The following is a 21834-nucleotide window of genomic DNA, read 5'->3' as shown; positions in this document are numbered from 1 at the left end:
TAAAAAGTATTACAAAAGACAAATACAATCAATTGTACAAAAATCAACTCATCTGCACGATAGTCTGATTTGTCAATCTTTTAGTGGTACGATCATTTAGAAGTGTGTATTTTGTGTGTTCACAATGTTATATTACGAAAAGAAATTATGGGCCTGAACCTGCACTTGGCGGGCCCGGAAGTGGACGTGAAACGCACTCTTGGACACAATCAACCTTGGAACGCAATTCACACTGGCTGGCCAATTAACAGGCAGCCAGCATGAAACGCACGCTGGGAAAGGCTCAGTGCTGCCAGGGAGGGCGGAAGGAATGCAGACGCTGATAAAAGGGAGGGTCAGGTTGGCGCTTCCAATTTGCATGGGAGAAAACCACTGTGGAGGAGGAAGCTGCAGACCTGTAGCAGATAAATTGCGATGGAAAAGCTATGCAAAGATTGTTCAGGCAGCGCATTCAAACACACATCTCAGTCCCCACACACCTTTGTGAACTTCATTTCAGCCATGACATTTTACCCCTGCCTAGATCGAGGTGGCAGCTGAAACGTAAAGGCTGCCTGGCCAATCGCCTGCCCACCAACCGGAAAAGCAGACAGGCCACGTAAAATTGTGCAAACCGGCCCCTTAATGGGTTAAATTGCCTGCTGGATTGTTGGGAGGCACATTTCTGACTCTCACGCATGCTTGTGGACTGAAATATTGTGCGAGTCCGTGAGGGCGTTGCGATGTGCACCTGATGTTTTCTCACACATTTTCACACACATCCGTGTTGGGCCCACACTGCCCAAGCAACGTAAAATTCTGGCTGTGGAATTTGTAACCCATGCAACATTGTTAGCTCTATCAATAATGCTCTTCAGACAATCATATGTCCTTGAGATGGCAATGCATTTAGAACTCACTCTGTTTTATTTAATTGTCCATCCAGATTACCCAAATAAAATCAAGCTGACAAAGTAAGATTTGATGATTTTTATTACACATACATTACATTGGTCAGCTCAGTGATTATTCCTCGTTCTGCAACTGCTGGACAATAGTTGGCTGAACTGTGAAATTAATGTTCAGTTTCACAAGTCTTCAGGGTGGATTTGTTCCATTTATTAAAATAGTGAATTGACTAGAGTGGTAACTTGTCATAACTGTTATCCATCATTGTATTGTTTGCAACTGTTTAAAGCCTTTGGAACCAAGCATGATAGAAGCTAAATTTAGACTTAGCCTTGAACGTGTGTCATTTCCACTTTTTCACATGCTTTCTTTAGCTCACTCAACACAATATGTACCATCACCTCAGCGTTTGGATAATGTCCTCCAACCAGAACTTTATTGCCAAAGGATCTTGTCCCTTTTGAATTGACCATTAAGATGCAAAAGTTTGAAAATCTGGTATCCCCACGTATTTGAAGGAATTCTTCTCTTAACCGAGTTGAAGTTAGGAAATAGCCAAGTGCCAAAGACCTGAGCTTAAAAATCAAGGTTGACACTCCAGTGCAATACTGAGGGAGTGTTTTGGTGCCTTTGAATTGTAAGACATAACTTTCCAACCTTGACAGGAACTTGCTGTTCCAATGCGATAATTTTGAGAAATAATGAAGCAACAGCCAAGGACCAAATTAAACACTAATAGGCAGGATTCTCCGTCAGCTGGTGCAAGAATCGGGACGGCACGGTGGCACAGTGGTTAGCATTGCTGCCTCAGAGCTCCAGGGACCCGGGCTCAATCCCGGGTGACTGTCTGTGTGGAGTTTGCACTTTCTCCCCACGTCTGCATGGGTTTCCTCCGGGGGCTCCGGTTTCCTCCCATAGTCCAGAGATGTGCAGGTTAGGTGGATTGGCCATTCTAAATTGACCTTTAGTGTCCAAAAGGTAGGTGGGATTATTGGGTTACGGGGATAAAGTGGAGGTGTGGGCTTAAGAAGGGTGCTCTTTCCAAGGGCGGTGCAGACTCGATGGGCCAAATGGCCTCCTTCTGCACTGTATGGATTCTATAACTGGGCAGAGAATTGGTTCCGATGGTGAAATCTGGGTAGGCGCCAATTTCACGCCAAATCGCAATTCTCCATCGCCTCGACAGCGACATAAATGCATTCCAGAATGCACCTACAGTATACGCCGTTGGCATATCAATAGCGGGCCTGACCCGGTTACTCTGGGGCCTCCGCTATTCTCCGCCTCCACTGGGGCGAATTCCCAATGGCGAGGTTCACGTGGGCTTTTTAAAATCGTGAAACTGGCTGATGATGGAGAGAGCGGAGGTAGAACATAAAGGGCCACCAAGCCAGCATCAACCATTCTGTCCCCTTTCCAAGGTTGAATTTTATCACCTATTCCTTGACTAAACTTGCAATGTTCTGCAGAGTCTTTCCTTTGCATACTTTAGAACGTACCAGCATTGAGTAAAGAATCATAGAATCCCTACAGTGCATAAAGAGTACATTTAGCCTATCGAGTCTGCACTTACCCTCTGAAAGAGCACCATACCTAGGCACACTCCCCCGCTTTATCCTTTTAACTCTAAGGGAAAATTTTGTGTGGTCGATTCACCTAAACTGCACATCTTTGGACTGTGGAGGAAACTGGAGCACTCGAAGGAAACCCACGCAGACACGCGGAGAATGCGCAATCTCCACACAGGCAGTCACCCAAGGCTGGAATTGAACCCGGATTCCTAGCACTTTGAGGCAGCAGTGCTAAAAGTTTGATTCAAATTTTACCATCTTTCTTGGTGGGATTCGAACCCATGCCCCAGGGGATTACGTCCATTTGCATGTCGAATGACAATACCAGCAGGCCACTGCCTCCTGCCTAAAGAAACAACATTACTGTTCAGTTTTAAAGGATATGTCTTTTTCACCCTGAAGTCGTGCATTTCTGAGAATGCATTAATTAATAGCAAAATTCAAATTGACCAGGATATTGGCCTGGATTTTCACTGGGTTGCGTTGACTCGGCAGCCCTTTGAAAATAATGGGTGGATCCAGATTCCGGGATTTCTGACAGTGTTCCCAGACTGCCTAATTTTCAGGAATGCCTTTGAAGGCTAGATACTGTTAAATGTTGCAACTGGCCATTCCGACCTGGCTAGCTCTATTGTGGAGGTGGGCATTAACTACTCCTCTGCAATTTTCATAGAATCAGGCCATATTTTTAAAGACTCATGATTGATGGCCCTTTAGAGGTGTCGTGAACCCTGATCTGCACAAGGGGACCTTTTGAAAGGTAAGCTCAAAAGGTCCACATCTTTCACCCAGTGAGCCTCACGGCGCCAAAGAGCAGTGTTCGATCCCGGTCCCGGGTCACTATCCATGTGGAATTTGCACATTCTCGCCATGTATGCATGGTATACAAAAATGTACGGTTGGTGGATTGGCCAGATTGCTCCTAAATTGGAAAAGTATATTTTTTAAGATTATTTTTTTCAAAACTTGCCCCCAATGTCAAGTTATGCCCCCCCCCCACCCCCCCCCCCCCCCCCCACCACCATCCACACAACATGGTTCCTCATGGCCCTATTCCAAGCTTTGTCACTTCCATGCCATTGACCCACAACACCTTCCAGAACTTTAGCTTATACAGTGGAATATGTAAAAAGCAGCTTTGGAAAACGTAGTCCATTGCTAACTTTCTCATCTGTTCGAACAAAACAGAAGACAAGCTAATATAAGTGCCAATCATCCAGGCCCTTTAAATTATCACAAACTGCAAACCCTGGAAACCACTTAACATGTGAAAAGAAACATTGTAAAATTAACAACAGAGATCAAATAGTCTGGGCTGTCCATCAAACAATGTTTCTTCTGTGGAGCAACTGTTTCAACAAACTTAATGATTGCCTGGGCTCTCATTCAAGCCTTATTCTGTAAACTTTTCTAAGAGCCGAGGCAGCTATTAGAGTACTAGAACACCTGCTCCCCACAGGGAACATTGTTTAAATGACCGCTCAGGCTCTTTGTTTAATTTCACAATGTTCGTTTACACAAGTCAAATGGTTTCATAGAACATAGAACATACAGTGCAGAAGGAGGCCATTCGGCCCATCGGGTCTGCACCGACCCCCTTCAGCCCTCACTTCCACCCTATCCCCATAACCCAAAAACCCCTCTTAACCATTTTGGACACTAAGGGCAATTTATCTTGGGCAATCCACCTAACCTGTAAGTCTTTGAACTGTGGGAGGAAACCGGAGGAAACCCACGCAGACACAGGAAGAACGTGCAAACTCCTCACAGACAGTGACACAGCAGGGAAACAAACCTGGGACCCTAGCGCTGTGAAGCCACAGTGCTATTCACTTGTGCTACAGTGCTGCCCTTTCAAGGGCTTGTGGTTTGTGTATTTTGTTGTTTTAAAGGACCTGGGGGATTGACACTTTTATTAGCTTGCAATGAAGACTTTTTTCCAAACAGATGTGAAAGTTATGAATAGAGTACTTATTTGCAAGGCTTTTTGCTGCATATACCATTATGCATTCAAAGGTTCATCGCTCCTTGAAAGTGCAGAGTGGATTATGGACATGCAGGTGTCATAATTTGCCGTGAGGGCTTGAGGGGCAATAGGGGTTGTGCAGAATGATTGAACTGGGAATAAGGGGCATACAGGGCCATAAGAGGTGGATGGAGGCATAAGGTGGCATGGATGGGGCATGTGGAGTGTTTGAAGGGAGAAGGGTAAGGAATAGGGGGCGTATCTATTTTAATTTTAACCTGGACAAAGTTCCATGACACTGAGGCGGGCCTTTTAATAGCCCACATCCATACTGTGTAGCTGTTTCTGCACTTCCTCCAGGTTGGTTAGCCCAATTCCAGCCTCTGACCGCTCCCCTGAAGTGGAGATTTTCTTTTTTTTTTAATAAACAATTTTATTGAGGTAGTTTTTGGCTTTATAAACAGTTACAGACATCATCAGAAAGAAAGCAAAAAAGGCAAAAATGTGCAAACATCCACGTACTTTCAATACTTCCATCGTAACATATTGCACAAGCCCGCTCCCCTCCCACTGGTACTACCCGCCATATTTTCCCTCCTACTCTACTCTACCCCCCCCCCCCCCCCCCCCCACCCCCCTGCTGATGCTCACTCTCCCGCAAAGAAGTCAATAAATGGTTGCCACCTCCGGGCGAACCCCTGCACAAATCCCCTCAAGGCGAACTAATTTTTTCCATCCCCAGGAAACTCGACATGTCCACAAGCCACCACTCAGTCTTCGGGGGCTTTGAGTCCCTCCACGCCAATAATATTCGTCGCCGGGCTATCAGGGAAGCAAAGGCCAAAACATCGGCCTCTTTCTCCCCCTGGACGCCCGGGTCTTCCGAAACCCCAAAAATTGCCACCCCTGGACTCATCACCACCCTTGTTTTTAGCACCTGGGACATGATCCCCGCAAATCCCTCCCAGTTCCCCCTCAGCTTAGGGCATGCCCAAAACATGTGAACATGGTTCGCTGGTCCTCCCGCGCACCTAGCGCATTTGTCCTCTATCCCGAAAAATTTGCTCATCCGAGCCACCGTCATATGGGCCAGGTGACCGACCTTAAATTGGATCAGCCCGAGCCTAGCACATGTCGCGGTCGAATTTACCCTGCTCAGGGCCTCTGCCCACAGCCCATCCTCCATTTCCCCGCCTAGCTCCTCCTCCCATTTAAGTTTCAGTTCCTCTGTCTGGGACCCTTCCTCCCTCATGAGCACCTTATATATACCCGAGACTCTGCCCTCCCCTTCTTCCCTCCTAGAGACTATTCTGTCGAGGATCCCCATTGGCGGGAGGCGTGGGAAAGATGGGACCTGTCTACGAACAAAGTCCCGCAACTGTAGATATCTAAAATAATTTCCCCTTACCAACCCAAATTTCTCCTCCAAGCTCCTCAAACTCGCGAAGCTCCCTTCCAGGAACATATCACCCACCCTTCCCGCCCCCGCTCGCCGCCATACTCGGAACCCCCCCATCCATACTGCCGGGGGCAAACCGATGGTTGTCGCAGATTGGCGCCCAGACAGACGCCCCCATCTCCCCCACATGCCTCCTCCACTGGCCCCATATCCGCAGGGTCGCCACCACTACCGGGCTGGTGGTGTACTTGGCCGGCGGCAGCGGTAGAGGAGCCGTGACCAGGGCTTCCAAACTGGAGCCCCTGCACGAAGCCGCCTCCGCCCGCTCCCAAATAGACCCCTTACCGACCATCCACTTCCTTATCATAGCGATGTTGGCCGCCCAGTAATAATTAATCAGACTCGGCAAAGCCAGCCCTCCCTCGCTGCGGTTCCTCTCCAACATCGCCTTCTTCAGAAGTGAAGATTTTCTGTCAGTTTCTTCGAAGGTAGGTAGGCCAAGCCAAGCATTGCCAATTCCAGCTACCCACCTTGAGGATGAAAGTCCAGGCGTTGAGTAGTGTAGGAACAGAACTTCAAACCATGAACCAATCCTCTGCTATGACATCAACCCTTTTTGATTGGTTAAGAGTCAATGACAAACATAATTTGGCTCCTCGGGGTAATTCAGTGCGACAGAGGAGGTCCATGACTTAAATGCCAGAAATCCAATGGTACTGTGGCTCACAGTAACAGCGGTATGTACTATCTACAAGAAACAACTCATGAAGGCTCCTCTGACAGTACGTTCCAAACTCACAACCTCTATAACTTAGAAGGACAAGGGTAGCAGATAAATAGGAACATCATCACCTGCAGCCTCCAAACCATGCACCATCCAAACTTGGAAATATTTCACCATTCCTTCACTGTCACTGGGTCACTCCGTTCCTAACAGCACTGTAGGTTATGTACACCACATCATAGAATCATAGAACTTACAGTGCAGAAGGAGGCCATTCAACCCATCGAGTCTGCACTGGCCCTTAATAAGAGCACCCTACTGAAGCCCACAGGTGGGATTCTCCCAGCCCGGTGCTGGGCCAGAGAATCCCTGCAACCGGGCCATGCTGCCCCGACGGCGGCTCTGCAGAGAATCGGCTTTGGCACGGCACGGTCGTGGGCCGCTCTACGCGGCCATTCCGCCGATTCTCCATCGGATGGGCCGAACAGCCGCTCTAAAAAGGCAGAGTCCCGCTGGCGCCGTCCACACCTGGTCGCAGCCGATGGGAACTCTGCACGCAGGATTGGGGGGGGGGGGGGGGGGGTGGCCTGTGGGGGGTGGGGGGTGCTTCGAATCTGGAGGGGCCTCCAATGGGGCCTGGCCCGCGATCGGGACCCACCAATCGGCGGGCTGGCCTCACGCCCCCCCCGGGCCTATTTTCTTCTGCGCCAGCCCCTGAACCCCCTCGCCATGTTGCGTCGGGGCTGGCGTGTTGAGGGAGGCCACCACACGTGCATGGGATGGCGCCGGCGCCACTGCGCATGCATGGATCCCAGGGCACACAGTTCATAGGGGCTGGTTTAGCTCACAAGGCTAAATCGCTGGCTTTTAAAGCAGGCCAGCAGCACGGTTCGATTCCCGCACCAGCCTCCCCGGACAGGCGCCGGAATGTGGCGACTAGGGGCTTTTCACAGTAACTTCATTGAAGCCTACTCGTGACAATAAGCGATTTTCATTTCATTTCATTTCACGCCGGGATGGAAGGCTGGAGCGGCGTGAACCACTCCAGCGCCGTGCTGGGCCCCTGTGGGGGCCAGAATCGGTACTCCCAGCGGCCCATTCACACCTCCGTGAAACACGACGGTGTTCCCGACAGCGTGGACACTCTGCCGCCAAATGGGTGAATGCCACCCCACATATCTACCCTATCCCCGTAACCCAGTAACCCCCACTTAACATTTTTTGGACACTAAGGGCAATTTAGCATGGCCAATCCACCTAACCTACACATCTTTGGACTGTGGGAGGAAACTGGAGCACCCGGAGGAAACCCACACAGACATGGGGAGAACGTGCAAACTCCGCACAGACTGTGACCCAGCTGGGAATCAGGGACCCTGGAGCTGTGAAGCAACTGTGCTAACCACTATGCTACCGTGCTGCCCACATGGACTTCAGCGGTTCAAGAAGCCAGCTCGCCATCATCTTCTCAAGGGGAAATTAGAGATGGGAAATAAATGCTTGCATATCTGGCAATGCCCACATTCCATGGGCGGAATTTTCAGCTCCCGTGGAAAATCGAGAAGGCTGTCGTGAACTCGGCTGAGTTTCACGACGGCCTCGGAGGCCGCTCCTCTCACCTTATTCACCCCCACCCGGGGGCTAGGAGCGGCGCTCCGTTATTCTCGGCCGCCGGGCCTTGTCGCTGGCGTCAAGGCCCGACGCGCTGAGAATCACACGGCCGGCACGCCTAATGACGTCAGCCGCGCATGCGCGGGTTAGCGCCGGGCCAACCTGCGCATGCACGGTTGTCGTTTTCCCCTCCGCCGCCCTGCAAGACATGGTGGCTTGATCTTGGGGGCAGCGGAGGGGAAAGAGTGCGTCCCTTTGAGACGCCGGCCCGACGATCGGTGGGCACCGATCGCGGGCTAGTCCCCTCCCGAGCACGGCCGTGGTGCTCACTCCCCTCTCCGCCCCCCACAAGCGTCAAACCAGTGTTTGGCGCCATGTTCACGATGGCAGTGACCAGGTGTGATTGCCGCTGTCGTGAACCAGTCGCGAACGGCAGGCCGCTCGGCCCATCCGAGTCGGAGAATCGCCGGTCTCCATGAAAAACGGTGAGTGGCGATTCTTCCGAGCGGGGGGGTGGAAGAATCGCGGGGGGCGCCAGGGGGGCATGTCGTGAGTCGCCCGGCCCTCCCGCGATTCTCCCACCCGACGTGGGGAGCGGAGAATCGCGCCCCATGAATGTATAACTTAAAAAATGAATAAATACAGCCATATCCACTGGAGAAGTAAGAAGAGAGACGGAAGTTGTCATGTTCAGTGACTTTCATTCTAACTCTAACTTCGGTATTATTCTGCTGCTGCAGATTTAGAGCACAATTCCCATAGAGTCATACAGCACAGAAAAGGCCCTTCAGCCCAATTTGTCTTTGCCCATCAAGAACAACCATCTAATTCTTCTAATTCCATTTCTCAGCACTTGGCCATAACCTTGTATGCCTTGGGATTGCATGTACAGATCTAAATACTTCTTAAATGACATGAAAGTCTTTGCCACCACCGTCCTTTCAGCCAGTGAGTTCCACACTCCCACCACCCTCCGAGTAAAAATTTTTTCCTCACATCCCCTCTAAATCTCCTGCATCTTACCTTAAATTGATGCCCCTTGGTCATTGACCCCTTCACTAAGGGAACAAGTTTCTTCCTGTCTACTTTATCTATGCCCCTCATAATTTTATACATCTTAATCATGTCCCCCCTCAGTCTCCCCTCTTCCAAGGAAAACAATTCAAGTCTATCCAATCTCTCTTCATAATTAAAACTCTCCAGCCCAGGCAACATCCTGGTAAATCTCCTCTGCACCCTTTCAAGTGTGATCACATCCCACTTATAATGTGTATTCCAGAACTGCACACAATACTCTAGGTGTGGCCTAACCAATGTTTTATACAGTTCCAGCATAATCTCCTTCTCTTCAAATCTATGCCTCGGCTAATAAAGGCAAGTATACCATATGCCTTCTTAACTACTGTAGCCACCTGCTCTGCTACCTTAAATGATGGGTGTACATGTACACCAATGTCCCTCTGATCCGCATTGCTTCCTAGGTTCCTGCCATTTATCACGTATTCCCCTGCTTTGTTTGTCCTGTCCAAGTGCATCGCCTCACACTTCTCCAGATGGAATTCCATTTGCCACAGATCAGCCCATCTCACCAGCCCACCTATATCCTCTATAATCGAAGGCTAACCCCTTCATTATTTACCACCCCACCAATTTTCATATCCTCCACAAGTTTACTGATCAACCCTTCTACATTCATATCTAAATCATTTATATAAACCACAAACAGCAAGGGCCACAACACTGATCCCTGCGGGACCCCACTATACACAGGCTTCCAGTCAGAAAAACACTTCTCGACCAACACCCTCTGCTTCCTGCCACTCAAGCAATTCTGGATCCAATTTGCCATATTTCCTTGGATCCCATGGATTCTTACCTTCACTATCAGTATCCATGTGGACCTTATCAAAGCCTTGCTGAAGTCCATGGAGACTATGTCAAATGCATTTCCCTCAACTACACATCTGGTCACTTCTTTGGAAAATTCAATCAAATTGGTCAGACATGACCTCCCCTTAACAAAACCATGCTGACTGTTCTTGAATAATCCCTGCCTCTCCAAATGCAGATTAATTCTGTCTCTCAAAATTGCTTCCAATAGTTTCCCCACCCCTAAGGTTAGACTGACTGGTCTGTAGTTTCCTGGTTTATCCCTTCCTCCCTTCTTGAATAATGGTACCACATTGGCTACCCTTCAGCCCTCTGGCACTTCTCCTGTGACTGGAGAGGAATTGCAACAACATAACGGGCTACAATGCAAAACCGAGTAGAATCTCCAGCAGCAGCACATCTCTCCCCAATGAACTCAATGCATTCTATGTTCAGTTCGAGCAGTAAACCATCAAACCATGACCAATTGCACCAACAGCCTCGCACACACCCATATCTACCATCACAGCTTCCGACGTCGATCGGCCTTCTTGAAAGTGAGCCTTTGGAAAGCAACAGGTCCTGACGGAGTCCCTGGTTGTACACTCATATCCTGTGCAGACCAACTGGCGGATGTGTTCGCGGACATCTTCAATCTCTCCCTACTCCGTTCCGAGGTCCCCACGTGCTTCAAGAAAACTACCATCATAGCGGTGCCAAAGAAGAAACAGGCAACGTGCCTCAACCATCTCCGTCCAGTGGCTTTGACATCTATCATTATGAAGTGCTTCGAGAGGTTGGTCATGAGACACATCAACTCCATACTCCCAAAATGCCTTGATCCACAGCAATTTGCATATTGCCACAACTGGTCAACAGCAGACACTATGTCCGTGGTCCTACACTCATCCCTGGAGCATCTTGACAACAAGGACTCCTATGCCAAACTCCTATTCATTGACTACAGCTCCATCTTCAATACCATAATCCCAGCCAAGCTATTACGACAAATAGGACTTGGCTCCTCCTTCTGCAACTGGATCCTCAATATCCTGACACATAGATTACAATCAGTAAGGATAAACAGCAACACCTCCTCCATGAAAGTCCTCAATACTGCCCCCCCCCCCCCCCCCAAGGCTGTGTACTTAGCCCTCTACTAGGTGGGCACTGCCCTAGTCCCAGATGGCACTGCCAGGGTGCAAGTGCCAAGGTGCTCAGGTGGCACCAGAAGTGCCAGAGAGTGCCACCCCACCCAGAGGCCAACCACCCGGGGCCCTCCAATTCCCTGGGAGACCTGGCAAGTGCCGCCCTGATGGGGACCAGTACTTAATAGCACTCGCTTAAGGTCTCTGAGGAAAAGGAATTAGATCCCAATGCCTCAGGTAGATCAGGAAAGCAAATATTGGATTGAGACTAGCCTGTTCACTCTAATATGTAGATTTGCCAAATACTGATTTCGCCCAGAATGGGCGAGTCCAGATTGCGACATCTCGCGAGATACCATTAGATCTCGCTAGCCCGCTAAATCCCGGAAGACGCCTCTCCCGACATCTACCGGCCATATTGCCACCCCCCCCCCCCCCCCCCCCCCACCCCTCCGGCTTGGGTGCGCCGTAGCTGGTAGATAGCGCCCTTAGTCATTTTTTTGTAGCTTGGGATTTCTGCCTCATCTCGCCCACACTTAGAGAGCTTGTCAACAGTGGGGAGCTGAACCCGCAGGCGAGACCGATTCGTCAGAGATCAGGGCACTATTTTGAAAGAGTCCTTGATCTCTCAGTGAGCTTGAGGGTCCCCCACAACCACACACTCCCCAAATACGGACAATGCCATCCCCCGCAGACATAGCATTATCCCCCCCCCCTAAGTGAGCACACTGAGGACCGTCCTCTTTCAGGCCCCCCCCACCCCTCTTTCAGGAACCCCTTTCACTTCCCCCACATTTATGAAGCTCCGTTATATCCCCCTTTCAAGGGCATGGCCCTCCTCAGACCACGACCCTTGGCAGTGCCAAGGTGCTAGTGAGTGCCAGGGTACTGCCCTGCTCTGCCCCTGACCACCTAGGGGTTCTAATGGCTTCCAAGATTCCTAGAGTGGCCATCATGTCTGGTCTCCGCTTGCGGAGACGAGTACTAATCAGCGCGCGGGTGTGACCTCGTCGCTGCGGCTGCTGACTCCCAGGTACTGGGAAAGTGCAACCTCAACTCGGCTACGTATATTTCAATGAGCCTCAGTATCACTATCCCTGTTTTGCTGATGCAATGGGTTACTGGAAAACAACAAGACCAGTTACTTGCTGTCATTTAAATGTAGTGGGGTGATCACGGGGTAAGCAGTCAAATCCCTACTTTGTGTGGGGGATACAGTAGAGAGAGGGAAATGGTGAAAGCCTCAATTTAAGAGTGGCAGTGCAATAATAAGTCTGCTGTGCTGCTGAAAAGCAAGTGGTTTACCAAAGGAAATGCCGTCCAATATCAGTGAAAAATGAAGATTATGAAACTTGGAGCTACTTAGACCATAAATCTACCTAATCAGGCTACGTTCTGCCTGTTCGTACTAAATGGTGACATGTAAAAATGTTATCTATGCTTGTTTGTGTGTTCTGGAGAACGTTCATTCTCCCTCACAGGTTATGTATCTCAGACTAGCAGCGAAATGAAGATGAATAATATTAGCCTAATCGCATGGGGGGAAAAATCCAGCATTAATCTTATTTTTTGAAATGTTGGTAAATTCATGGATTCGAAAAGTATTAATTGCGATGGTATGTAATTCAAACCAGCGATCATCGAATTTATGTTGTCTGATTCAGGTGATTTGCTGTTAACTCGTAAATCATGTTTCTCCTTTAGTGTTCCATTATCGGAATGATTATATGCTATGGGTGACAGATGTATTGAACATTTGGAAAAACAAATCAGTGCAATAGCACTCGTAATGTTTGAAAGAATGATACCATGCAAACAGTGAAGGCACTGAAGTGAAGTTAAATATCAAGAGATTTTACACACGACAGTGCAACTATAATTATGGAGGTGAAAAATTTTGCAGTGAAGCACTTATCAGTATTTTAGTGTTGTGAATCATCTCAGACAACACAGCATCAGGGAAACAATTGTAGTTGTTGAAGACCAATCATCTCAATCCAGGATATTGTCACAGGAGTTCTTCAGTGTCGTGGGGTTTTGTGTAGTCACCTGAGCTCAACTATCTTCAACTGCTTCATGAATGACCTTCCCTCCAACGTAAGGTCAGGAGTGGTGAAGAGAGGAAAAGGAGCAGCAGGATCAAGTGTACCAGTATCACATTTTGGTCGCCAAGTCGTACAAATGTTACTGTTTTTTAAAAAATATTTTTATTGTCATTTCTCATATTTAAAAACAATGGTGTGTATTTATACACATATCACATTTTTCTTACCCGCGTTAATTTACTTTATTGCACAGAGAGGTTTATTTTGTCTTTCATTTAATTGACAGTCTATACATTTCGCTACCCTCTGGATCGGTCTGTAGTCACCCCTCCCCCCTCCGCTTTGGCTTCAGCTGTGTTTTTCTTTTATTTTACCCCCCCTCCCTCCTCTTCACTTCTTTTGTGATCCCCCCCCCCCGGGTTGTGCAGTCCTCTGGTTCCTCCTCAATCTTGGTTTTTTTATTCTTAACTTACTCCTCGTTGCTGGCCTCGAACAGGTTTTTGCAATAGGCCGAGAAAGTGCCCCCAAGTATCCAGGTAGCCTTCCTCCGCCCCTCGGATGGCGTACTTAATCTTCTCCAGGTGGAGAAATTCCGAGAGGTCAGCGAGCCAGGCTGCAACTGTGGGTTCTGCTGATCGTCAGCCGAACAGGGTTCTCTGGTGCGCGATTAGAAAAGCGTTAGCCCCCTTCCCTATGTGTAGTTCTAGCTCCTCCGATACCCCAAAGTTTGCCACTATCAGGCATGGCATCACCCTCACCCCCACAACCTTGGAGATTGCCTCGGAGAAGGGTGTCCAGAACCCACCAAGTTTGGGATAAGCCCAGAACATGTGGGTGTGGTTGGCCGGGCCCCTCTGGCACCGTTCCCATTGATCCTCCACCTCCGGGAAGAACCTGCTCATTCGGGTTCTGGTCAGGTGCGCTCTGTGCACCACTTTGAGCTGCATTAGGCTGATCCTTGCACAAGAGGAGGTGGAGTTAGCCCTGTTCAGTGCTTCGCTCCAGAGTCCCCACCCTACCTCTGTCCCCAGTTCGTCCTCCCATTTTTGTCTGGTCTCGTTCCAGTGGTGTTCGAGCTCTGTCCAGTAACTGTCCATATATTTTCTTGCTGCTTGTGCCTATCAGGTCCTCTAGTAGTGTGGTTTCTGGAGCCCCGGGGGGGTACCCTACTGTCACTTTCCGGAGAGAGTGTTTTATTTGGAGGTGTCTCATTTCCTGTCCTTTTGCTACTTTCCACTTCCTAGTCAGTTCGTCCAGTGTCATCAGTCTGTGCTCTACGTAGACGTCCCCGACCGTCAGTGTGCCCCCGTCCAGCCTCCATCTTTTGAAGGTAGTATCTAGCATGGCTGAGGGGGGGAATCTGTGATTGCCACAGATGGGGGCCATGGGGGATATTTTAGTTATCCCAAAGTGTTGTCTCAGCTGGGTCCACGTTCTCAGCATGACCGCTACCACTGGGCTCATTTTGTATCTTGTTGAGGAGGATGGGAGTGATACTGTAGCCAGGACCCAGAGGGTCGTTCCTTTACAGGAGGCCTCCTCCGTTTGTACCCAATCTGTGCCGGGTTCTTGTATCGATCCCCTCACTCTTTCTGCCGTTGCTGTCCAGTGGTAGTATTTTTTTAAATTTTCTTTTTAAGTTTAGAGTAGCCAATTATTTTTATTTTCCAATTAAGGAGCAATTTAGCATGGCCAATCCACCTAACCAGCACATCTTTGGGTTGTGGGGGTGAAACACACGCAGACATAGGGAGAATGTGCAAACCCTACACGGACACTGATCCAGGACCGGGATTCGAACCCAGGTCCTCAGGGCTGCAGTCCCAGTGCCAACCACTGCGCCATATGCCACATACCCAGTGGTAGTACTGTAGGTTTGGTAAGGCCAAGCCCCCTTTGATTATCCTTCTTTGCAGTGGCGGTTTGGAAATTCCCCCCCCCCCCCCCCCCCCCCCCCCCCCCCCAAAACGCCATGATTAGACTGTCTACATTTTGGAAAAATGCCTTGGGGATGTAGATCGGTATGGATCTAAACAGGAGGAGGAACCTTGGCAGTATATTCATCTTGATCGTCTGCACTCTCCCCGCCAGGGAGATTGGGAGTGAGTCCCACCTTTGAAGGTACTTAATTACTTCCTCCACCTGGTCAGGTTCCACTTGTGGATCTGTGTCCAGTCTCTGGCTATCTGGATCCCCAGGTGACGGAATCTGTTCTGGACTGTTTTAAATGGGAGCCCCTCCAACTTTGCCCCTCCCTCATTTAGGTTCACTGGGAATGCCTCACCTTTGCCCAGGTTAAGTTTGTAGCCCGAAAGGTTCCAAACTTTTTCAGGATTTGCAGCAATGCCTTCAGTCCCTCCTGAAGCTTCGAGACAGAGGAGCAGGTCATCCGCATAGAGTGAATCTCTGTCTCCTCTCCGGATTTCCGTCCAGCTTTTTGCATCGCACAGGGGTTTGATCCCTAGCGCGAACAAGAGTGGGGACAGGGGGCAACCTTGTCTTGTTCCTCTCTGTAGCTGGAAATATCCAGAGCTGGTGGTGATAGTTTGGACACTTGCTTTGGGAGCGTTGTACAGGAGGCTCACCCAGGTGGTGAACCCCGCTCCCAGCCCAAAGCATTCTGTTATGTTTCTTAAAAGAATGCTAGAAGTCGTTCAGCAGTTGAAGGATGGTTTATTGTGCTCCACAATAAATTACTTTGTTAGCTTTTACTTACAGAGTGGCACTTGTAAAGATACTGCTTTTCTATGCTCTGCAACTAGGCCTAACCACTTGCAGCCCTGAGCTCAACTTCCGTCCTGTCCTGCTCCCCTGACTCTCCAGCCAAAGTGAGCGAGGGTGGGCCTTCGGCGTCACTCTTATATGTCCCCATGCTGCCCCCTGGTGGTACTTTCATTTCCCATCAGCCCCTTCTGTACACACTCAGGCGAGGATCACTACACATTCCAGTACCTCGAGGAGGTAATTCCATTTGACTCTGTCAAAGGCCTTTTCTGTGTCGAGCGAGACGATCACCTCTGGTGTTCTCTCCCCGGGGTGGGGGATGATATTTTACTGTTTGACAATTGAGGATAAGTCAATTGTGTCCAGGTATGCCATGTGCACAAAAAGCAGGACAAACCCAACCTGGCCAATTACTGCCCCATCAGTCTACTCTTAATCATCAGTAAAGTGATGGAAAGAGTCATCAACAGTGTTATCAAGTGGCGTTTGTTGAGTGACATTCAGTTTGGGTTCCACCAGAGTGACTCAGCTCATTACAACTTTGGCTCAAACATGGACAAAAGAGCAGAGTGTCAGAGGTGAGAGTGACTGTCCTTGGCATTAAGGCAGCATTTGCCCAAGAGAGGCATCAAGAAGCCCTCGCAAAACAGGAGTCAATGGGAATTGGGGGTAAACCCTCCGTTGGTTGGAGTCATACCTGGCACATATGGTTGTGGTATTTGAACGCCAATCACTTCACTCCCAAGACATCACTGCAGGAGTTCCTCCGGGAGTGTTGTATGCCCCACCATCTTCAGCTGTTTCATGAATGACCTTGGTTTCATCACAAGGTCAGAAGCGGGGAAGTTCACTGATTATTACACAGTGCTCAGCATTATTCCTGACTCCTCAGGTACTGAAGCAGTGCATATCCAAATACAGCAAGATATGAACAATACTAATTCCCGTACCAGCCTCTCCGAACAGGCGCCGGAATGTGGCGACTCGGGGCTTTTCACAGTAACTTCATTTGAAACCTACTTGTGACAATAAGCGATTTTCATTTCATTTCAATATCCAGGCTTAGGCCGACAACATTCACCCCACACAAATGCCCATAAATGGCCATCCCCATGAGATTACTAATCATTGCTCTTTGGCATTCAATGGCATTACCATCACTAAATCCCCCACTATCAGCAACCTCAGGGTTACCATTAACCAGAAACGGAATTGGACTGGCCATATAAATACTGAGGCTACAAGAACAGGTCAGAGGCTGGGAATCCTGTGGTGAGTAACTCACTTCCTGACTCCCTAAAGTCTGTCCACAACCTCAAGGCACAAGTCAGCCATTCGGTGGAATATTCTCCACTTGCCAGTTGAATACGGATCCAACAACACTCAGGAAACTTGCCGCCATTCAGGAAGAAGTAGCCCACTTGATTTGTACCCGAACAAGAAACATTCACTCCTTCCACCACCAATGCACAGTGGCACCAGTAGATACCATCTACAAGATGCACTTAAGGAACTCACCAAGCCTCCTTCAACAAATCCACGACCTTAGCCACACAAAGGACAAGACTAGCAGATATATGGGAACACCACCACCTGGAAATTCCTCTCCAAACCGCAGACGAACCCAACTTGAAAATATATCACCATTCCTTCACTGTCACTGGGTTAAAATCCTGGAACTCCCTCCCTAACAGCACCAACATCACATGGGCTTCAGCGGTTGGAGAAGGCAGCTCACCATCACCTTCACAAGCGCAATTAGGAATGGGCAATAAGTGCTGGCCTAGCCAGTGATGCCCACATCCTTTGAATACATATTTAAAAATATAAAAATAAACATTGTAAACTAAAGATATGCCTTTAATCCACAGGTAGACAGCAATTTATACCTGCCCATGAAACAATATACCTATAATGTTCTTGTTGGATAGCCTGATTTATATTACAAGAACACTTTAAGCTAAAGGTATAAATGATTTATTAACATTAACTGTGGGTAAACAATATGCAAAACAACAGATGAATAACAATAAGATCATGCACAAGTAACCTCTCTCCAGTTTCCTCCAGCCAGTTTGAGGGGTCACCTGACTCCTAACATTCACTTATATACTTGTGAGATTCCTAGTGGTCAGTCAGTGAATTACAACAGAATCATGATATAACCACAACACCTTCTTTGAATAATAGGTTCAAGACGAAAGATTATGGGTGAAATTTAGAGGGCCTGTTCGCCGCAGGCGCAAATCCGGTTATGGCTCTTAAATCTCCCGAGAGTGCCATAAAATAGGATTTCGCGCCGACGAGATCTCGGTTTGCAATCTCCCTTCTCCCTGCTGGTGACGTGATCAGGTTTCTGGGCGTGAAGTTGATTTCCATTAACTTTGATCAATTTAAATATTCTTAAATGGCTGTCGCCGTAACATCCACCCATGCTGGATCCCCCTTGACCCCCGGCGGCATGATATAATGCTGGTGCAAATCCCTACTGGTTTACTAAAAAGAGAACCACAGGGTAGATTCAGAAAGAATGTTCCCAATGGTGAGGGAGTCCAGAACTCAGGGTAATAGTTTGAGGATAAGGGGTAAACCTTTCAGGACTGAGGTGAGGAGAAATTTCTTCACCCAGAGAGTGATAAATCTGTGGAATTTGCTACAACAGAAAGTAATTGAGGCCAAAACATTGTGTAATCTCAAGAAGAAACTAGAGCTCCGCCTTCAATACCATAATCGCAGCCAAGCTCATATCAAAGCTCCAAAACCTGGGACTTTGCTCCTCACTCTGCAAGTGGATCCTCGACTTTCTAAACCACAGACCACAATCAGTAAGAATAAGTAACAACACCTCCTCCACAATCGTCCTCAATATAGGGGCCTCGCAAGGCTGCATACTTTGCATCTACACTACTCCCTGTACACACACGACCGCGTGGCAAAATTTGGTTCCAACTCCATCGACAAGTTTGCTGACGATACAACCATAGTGGGCCAGATCTCGAATAAGGACGAATCATAATACAAGAGGGAGATTGAGAACCTTGTGGAGTGGTGCAGCGACAACAATCACTCCCTCAATGCCAGCAAAACTAAAGAGCTGGTTATTGACTTCAGAAAGCAAAGTACTGTACACACCCCTGTCAGCATCAACGGGGCTGAGGTGGAGATGGTTCGCAGTTTCAAAATCCAAAGGGTACTCATCTCCAAAAATCTGTCCTGGTCCACCTACGCGACGCTACCACCAAGAAAGGACAACAGCGCCTATAAATCCTCAGGAAACGAAGGAAATCCAGCATGTCCACATTAACTCTTACCAACATTTACAGATGCACCATAGAAAGCATCCTATCTATAGGAGGATTACTGGAGCTGCTTCGGATGTTTGTGTCTTTCTCAGGATACAAATTAAATCTAGACAAGAACATAGAACATTACAGCGCAGTACAGGCCCTTCGGCCCTCGATGTTGCGCCAACCTGTGAAACCACTCTAAAGCCCATCTACACTATTCCCTTATCGTCCATATGTCTATCCAATGACCATTTGAATGCCCTTAGTGTTGGCGAGTCCACTACTGTTGCAGGCAGGGCATTCCACGCCCTTACTACTCTCTGAGTAAAGAACCTACCTCTGACATCTGTCCTGTATCTATCTCCCCTCAATTTAAAACTATGTCCCCTCATGCTAGACATCACCATCCGAGGAAAAAGGCTCTCACGGTCCACCTTATCTAATCCTCTGATCATCTTGTATGCCTCAATTAAGTCACCTCTTAACCTTCTTCTCTCTAATGAAAACAGCCTCAAGTCCCTCAGCCTTCCCTCAAAAAATCTTCCCTCCATACCAGGCAACATTCTGGTAAATCTCCTCAGCACCCTTTCCAATGCTTCCACATCCTTCCTATAATGCGGCGACCAGAATTGCACGCAATACTCCAAATGCGGCTGCACCAGAGTTTTGTACAGCTGCAACATGACCTCATGGCTCCGAAACTCAATCCCTCTACCAATAAAAGCTAACACATCGTACCCCTTCTTAACAACCCTCTCAACCTGGGTGGCAACTTTCAGGGATTTATGCACATGGACACCGAGATCTCTCTGCTCATCCACACTACCAAGAATCTTACCATTAGCCCAGTACTCGGTCTTCCTGTTACACCTTCCAAAATGAATCACCTCACACTTTTCTGCATTAAACTCCATTTGCCACCTGTCAGCCCAGCTCTGCAGCTTATCTATGTCCCTCTGTAACTTGTAACATCCTTCCGCACTGTCCACAACTCCACCGACTTTAGTGTCATCTGCAGAATTACTCACCCATCCTTCTACGCCCTCCTCCAGGTCATTTATAAAAATGACAAACAGCAGTGGCCCCAAAACAGATCCTTGTGGTACACCACTTGTAACTGGACTCCAGTCTGAACATTTCCTATCAACCACCACCCTTTGTCTTCTATCAGCTAGCCAATTTCTGATCCAAACTGCTAAATCACCCTGAATCCCATGCCTCTGTATTTTCTGCAATAGCCTACCGTGGGGAAGCTTATCAAACGCCTTGCTGAAATCCATATACACCACATCAACTGCTTTACCCTCATCCACCTGTTTGGTCACCTTCTCAAAGAACAAAGAAATTCTCCGACCCCCAGCAGACCCCCGCCGCTGGGAGGCCTCTCCCGCCGCCGAGGTTTGAACCACCTCTGGAACGGCGGGATCAGCGGCGCGAGCGGGCCCCCGGGGGGCGGGGGGGCGATCGAACCCCGGGGGGTGCCATTCCGTAAGGCAGGGACTCACTTTAGATACCTGGGGGTGCAGGTTGCCTGGGATTGGGGGGGGGGGGGGGGGGGGGGGGGGGGTGATGGGGTGCTGCATAGGGACAACATTTCTAGTTTGGTGGGGAGGGTGAAAGCTGATCTGGCAAGGTGGGATGGTCTCCCTCTGTTATTGGCGGGTCGGGTACAGGCAGCTAAAATTAATGTGCTGTCACGATTCCTGTTTATTTTTTGATGCATGCTGATTTTCCTGCCAAAGGTATTTTTAGAGAGATTGAAGGAATGATTAACTCGTTCATATGGGAAGGGGAGGTGGCCAGAATTAAAAAGGTGCTACTACAGAGAGGAAGGCAGGCAGGGGGTTTGGATCTTCCGAACCTGATGTATTATTACTAGGCGGCAAATGTGGAGAAGGTACGGAGCTGGGTCAGAGGGGTTGACTCCCAATGGGTCAGAATGGAGGAGATTTTGGGTAGGGGGTCGGGAGTAAAGGAGCTGGACACAGTGCCACTCCCGACGGCCCCAGAGAGATAACCAGGGAGTCCAGTAGTAATAGCCTCGTTGAGAATTTGGAGGCAGTTTCGACAGCACTTCAGATTGGGGCAGGGTCAAGGGAAATGCCGACTCGGGGGAACCATAGATTTGAGCTAGGGAAGTGGGATGGAAATTTTCGGAGATAGGAGGAGAAAGGAATTAGGACACTAAAAGATTTATTTCTTGGGGGTCGTTTTGTGGGATTGAAAGAGCTTGGAGCAAAGTATGGGCTGGAGCAGGGGGAAATATTTAGACACATGTAGGTTCGAGACTTTGCCAGAAAGGAGATACAGAGCTTCGCAGTAGAGCCAGCTTTCACATTGCTGGAGGAGGTGCTGACAACAGGGGAACTGGAGAAGGGGATAGTATCGGCGGTTTACGGGGCTATTTTGGAGGAGGAGAAGGCGCCGCTAGAAGGGATCAAGGCAAAGTTGGAGGAAGAGTTGGGAGAGGGTGTGGAGGAGGGGTTCTGGTGTGAGATGCTCCGGAGGGTGAACGCCTCCACCTCGTGTGCGAGGTTGGGGCTGGTACAGCTGAAGGTGGTATAAAGAGCGCACCATACAAGGGAAAGGATGAGATGGCTCT

The 21834-nt window shown here is 48.8% G+C and overlaps 1 protein-coding gene across 1 annotated transcript in view; it reads left to right on the top strand.

The window, feature by feature from the left end:
* The window catches only part of LOC119962051 (inactive dipeptidyl peptidase 10-like), a 1164028-nt gene that overhangs the window by 930874 nt on the left and 211320 nt on the right, over positions 1-21834 (top strand).

Source organism: Scyliorhinus canicula, chromosome 2 (assembly GCF_902713615.1).
Source record: "Scyliorhinus canicula chromosome 2, sScyCan1.1, whole genome shotgun sequence".
NCBI lineage: Eukaryota > Metazoa > Chordata > Chondrichthyes > Carcharhiniformes > Scyliorhinidae > Scyliorhinus > Scyliorhinus canicula.
This window is presented reverse-complemented; position numbering and strand designations above follow the sequence as displayed.